The 5000-nt window shown below is 37.4% G+C and overlaps 3 non-coding genes across 3 annotated transcripts; all 3 read right to left on the bottom strand.

The window, feature by feature from the left end:
* Nucleotides 1-945: 945 nt before the first annotated feature.
* Trnae-cuc lies at nucleotides 946-1017 on the bottom strand. Its single transcript has one exon. It is a non-coding gene; the product is annotated as a tRNA-Glu (tRNA).
* A 1616-nt stretch (nucleotides 1018-2633) lies between these two features.
* Nucleotides 2634-2705, bottom strand: Trnae-cuc. The gene has a single exon. It is a non-coding gene; the product is annotated as a tRNA-Glu (tRNA).
* Nucleotides 2706-3531: 826 nt separating this feature from the next.
* Nucleotides 3532-3603, bottom strand: Trnae-cuc. The gene has a single exon. It is a non-coding gene; the product is annotated as a tRNA-Glu (tRNA).
* Nucleotides 3604-5000: the final 1397 nt, after the last annotated feature.

Raw genomic sequence — 5000 nt, forward strand, 5'->3', positions numbered from 1 at the left:
GATGACAATGACATGTGAAATCAACGGTAGATCCTTGGTACTCTTCCTCGGCTGACGTCCTCCAACTCTCAGGTGCAGTGCAAAAGAAACACACCTGCAGTAGACTTCAGACAAGCGAGACGTGTGCTGGACAAAAGGCTCAGACATACGAAGGCGGACGTAATCCTCATCCAAAAAAGCGAAGGATCGGAACCAGGAACCGGCAACGACGGAAACGCGATCCTCAAAAGCAAATCATTGGTGCCGAAATACCCCTGGGACTAACCTGGCTGAAACCCTTCAATAAATGTCACAAATAAGAATTTAAATCTGGCCTTTTTACCCCTTTTTTGGTTCCTCATTTTGTTGATCATTTCGTAGGAGCTTCTTCCTCTTATTCTCAGTGTTCTCTGTTTACCGCTTTATTTCATTTCTAATTTATATTAGCTTTGAATATTCTAATCATCTGAAGATATTAATCTTCTGGACGTCTAACTTAACTTCTTAGTTTTGGTTAAGGGGTTTATTTTCCTTAAAAAATAATATAAATAAAACAAAACGAAAACTTTTACATCATAAAGGTTGTCTTGTCAGGGTCGGAAAATTAATTCAGTATTTATTCTGAATTCCAAATATTACCTTTATGAATAGGAAAAAAAAGGTTATATCGGTGTCCTCACAAGAGGCCAGAGGACAGTTGCCTCCCTTACGGTATATAGAAGGGAATGTCACATCCACAGTCACATGAGCACAGTGAAGCATCCACGCACACAGACACGTCCACAGATACACGCACACAGATACATGTTGGTCATTCAGGAAACAGGAACCTACTTCGGGTTGGGTTAATTTGAACGGTAATTTGAAAATAATGTTACAAATGATATTCATCCTCACAAGCAAGTAATTTCTAGGTGGAAATCAAACCAAATTCAGGTTATGCCCAGCAAAACACAATTAAGATGTTTCCCGTGCCGGGAATCGAACCCGGGCCTCGCGGGTGAGAGCCGCGTATCCTCGCCACTAGACCACACGGGACTTATGAGTGAATGGTATTGCTTTTCTAATTAAAACAAAATGAACATTGTGTTAGTAGTGATACCAGATTTGTCCCTTGATTTTAGTGGCCTTCGTAAGGATGCGGTAAGTGGGTAATTTTTCGCTTTTTTTCGACAGATAAGGTGGAAATTTGAAAACAAAAGTGAAACAATAGCAAAAATTTGAGGTGAAAAGTTGAGTGTCATCCTTATCACAAGTAATTTCACAAAAATATGGGATTGGTCTCGCTAGCGTAAACAACAAAAATAAGTTGAATAATAAAAAAGAATATATATATTTTATTATTATTTAATTTATTTTTATTGTTCTAATGATAGCGAGACCAATCACACAATATGTATATACATATATATATATATATATATATATATATATTATATATATATATAGATAGATAGATAGATAGATAAGATAGTGGTCGGGACATGATTAGCCTCATATTACGATTTTTCTTGCAAACTGAAATTATGGCTTACCGAAATTTGCATGTTCGTGAGAATTAACCCCCCCCCCCAAAAAAAAAAAAAAAAAAAAAAAAAAAAAAAAACAGACTGTTCCATACACACAAGATCATTGCAGCCCCAAAAAAAATCATATGGTATTCCCCTCTGTAATTAACACCAAACACATGAGAAAATGAGGGTAGTGTCTGGGAATCACAGTTATTAATGCTGACCCTTATTTTATAGACCTGGGTTTGATTTTATTTTTTCCCACTGATTGATTTGATTCATAATATTCTAAAAAAAAAAGAAAAAAAAAAAAAAAGAAGAAGAAAAAGATTTACTCAATTCGAATAAAACGAAACGACACACATTTAACCGAAGTAGATAAAGAGCCGCTTATTTTAGCTAATCCGTATGGCTTAAAATCGTATTCGTAGAATCAAGACAAATACCATTCCACTAATGCCAAGGAGAGGGAACGCACTGCCCCCCCCCCTACCTCACAGCCGGGGCCTTGTCCTGAGTCGCCATGCACTGAGGCTGGCGACACTGCAGATTTCCTGTTAACCAGTCCGAAGCACATTATCTGTTGTGCCTACAATCAACCTTATTGAAACAGATTAAGAATGTGACATTTTTTTTTTTTTTATTCAAATGCTGCTACTTTTTTTTTTTTTTCTTCGCTTCTTGTTGTGTTCTATTTTTTCTCTCCTTTTTATCAACCTGTTATTTTTTTCTGTCGTTCTTTTCTTTTGTTTTATTGCTATCATTAGGTCCGTGAATCTCAACATCAGTAAGGTTTAAGTGCAAGTCTTTCGAACTGTCTTTCGCTATATCAAAAGTTGGCAAAATTGCGAACAAGTTATCTACGGAACCAGAAGAGAAAATATTCATGAATCACTCAGCTCTTAAACTCTCCATGACTGTTTTTTGTCGGAATTCCAGATTCAAATTTGCAAACAAATATTTCCATGCAATATACCGAAGAGGATGCCGTGCCCGGGCCTCGCAGACGAGAGACCCGCATCCTGGCCACTGGACCAGACGGGATGCATTGGTGTGGTGCTCATCCTGGTTAAGAAGGAAACAGAAAGGGAGACGTGGTTGAGAGACTTACCCTCTAACCCACGGGAAAAAGGACATTTTTTTTTCCCGTGCCGGGAATCGAACCCGGGCCTCGCGGGTGAGAGCCGCGTATCCTAGCCACTAGACCACACGGGATTTAATAACAAGTAGTATTGCTTTTCTACTTCAAATAAAATTATCATTGTGTTAGTAGTGATACCAGATTTGTCCCTTGATTTTAGTGGCCTCGCAGACGGGAGCCTCGCATCCTGGCCACTGGACCAGACGGGATGCATTGGTGTGGTGCTCATCCTGGTTAAGAAGGAAACAAGGAGACGTGGTTATGAGACTTACCCCTAACTGCTTGGGCGAACAGAAGAGGTGTGTGCAACAAAGTTCTTCCTGCTCTTGGCAAGTATGGTAAAAACATTCCCCAAGCTTGTCTGCATAATTCGAGCTCTGCTACTCCCCACTCTAACTAGGTCAGTTAATACGCCCCTGCCTGATCTACACAGTTTGAAATGCTACTGTTAATCCTTTTTTTTTATTACACCTATTTTTCCTAGGCTTCGATTTTTTTTCTTGTCATGGTCGGGAAATTAATTCAGTATTTATTCTGAATTCCAAATATTACCTTTATGAATAGGAAAAAAAAGGTTATATCGGTGTCTTCACAAGAGGCCAGAGGACAGTTGCCTCCCTTACGGTATATAGAAGGGAATGTCACATCCACAGTCACATGAGCACAGTGAAGCATCCACGCACACAGACACGTCCACAAATACCGCACACAGATACACACGCACACTAGCTTTCTCTGGACATGTTGGTCACTCGGGAATCATGAACCTACTACAGGTTGGGTTCGTTTGAACAGTAATTTGAAATTAATGTTACAGATAATATTTATCCTTACAAACAAGCAATTTCAAAGTGGAAATCAAACCAAATTTAGGTTATGCCCAGCAAAACACAATGATGTTTCCCGTGCCGGGAATCGAACCCGGGCCTCGCGGGTGAGAGCCGCGTATCCTCGCCACTAGACCACACGGGACTTTGTTAATATAAATAAATTTGTAATTAAAATCAAACACCCTTGTGTTAGTAGGGGTATCAGATTTGCTCCTTGATTTTAGTGGCCTTCGTAAGGATGCGGTAAGTGGGTATTTTGGGGCAAATAAGATAAGAGATTTGCCCCTTTTACTTTTAGAGCCCTTCGTCCCTCTCTCCTCATTTTTTGAATACCCAATAGTCGTGCATCTACCTAATTATCACAAATTACATGTCGGAGGTAATTTTATTCTATTTTATTTTATTTTTTTATTTTTTTTATTTTTTTTTTTAGATTCGAATTCCAACATTTGAGTTCTTTGTTTTGACTTAGGGAGGTGTCAAGCGTGGATTATCCCCGTCTTTTTTTTTCTCACTTACTTTATTGGGTAATGAGAATACACGAGTAAGATACTTCAGATCAATTTGTGATCAACTGCTATTAAAAAAAAAAAGAAAAAAAAATCTAAGGGCATTAGCGACGTATTCGAAATACAGCGATAAGGTAAGGCTTGGTGTCGAAGCCTTCGTGTATAAAGCATTATGATAAAGCATCGAAAAGGTAAAAAAAATGAGTAAACGACGAGGATAAGTGGGCAGAAGAAGGGAGCGAGGAAGAGAAGGAAAAGGGATAGGGGAGAATAAAAGAACAAGCGAAAGAGGAGGAAAAGGGATAGGCGACAATAAAAGAGCAAGCAAAATGGAGGAAAAGGGATAGGCGAGAATGAAATTTATTTAGTTTCGATCTCATCACTTTCATATATTAAAAAAAATATATATATATATTGTTGGTTCTTAATTCGTGAAAAAAGTGCGTCTAAAAAAAAAAATTGAGGTGAAAAGTTAAGTGCCATTCTTTAAACATTAACTTTTTTTTTTTTTTTTTTTTTTTTTTTTGTTGGAGGATCTCGATTTCATAGAATAAACAAATAAATAAATGAATAATCATTAACTAAGCTCATTAAGGCAGTGTTCGGGACATGATTAATCACTTATTAGCATCTACTTGTGATCTTGCATAGTGGCTTTCCGAAACTACTTAGAATTAGACAAAATTAAAGAAAAAAAAGGATATATTATATTTTTGTGTGTGTGTGTGTGTGTGTGTGTGTGTGTGTGTGTGTGTGTGTGTGTGTGTGTGTGTGTGTGTGTGTGTGTGTGTGTGTGTGTGTAATATGTATGTATGGGTATATGTATGTATGTGCGTATGTATATATACATACGTATATATATATATATATATATATATATATATATATATATATATATAGTATGCATAAAGGTACGTATATCCATACATACACACGCACATATATTCCACGATATAAGAATTACATTTATGTCCGAAACATTTACATTGCAGAATAAAAACTAGACGAAAAATCCAACCATGCCGAAAGG

Source organism: Penaeus monodon, chromosome 5 (assembly GCF_015228065.2).
Source record: "Penaeus monodon isolate SGIC_2016 chromosome 5, NSTDA_Pmon_1, whole genome shotgun sequence".
NCBI classification, from domain to species: domain Eukaryota; kingdom Metazoa; phylum Arthropoda; class Malacostraca; order Decapoda; family Penaeidae; genus Penaeus; species Penaeus monodon.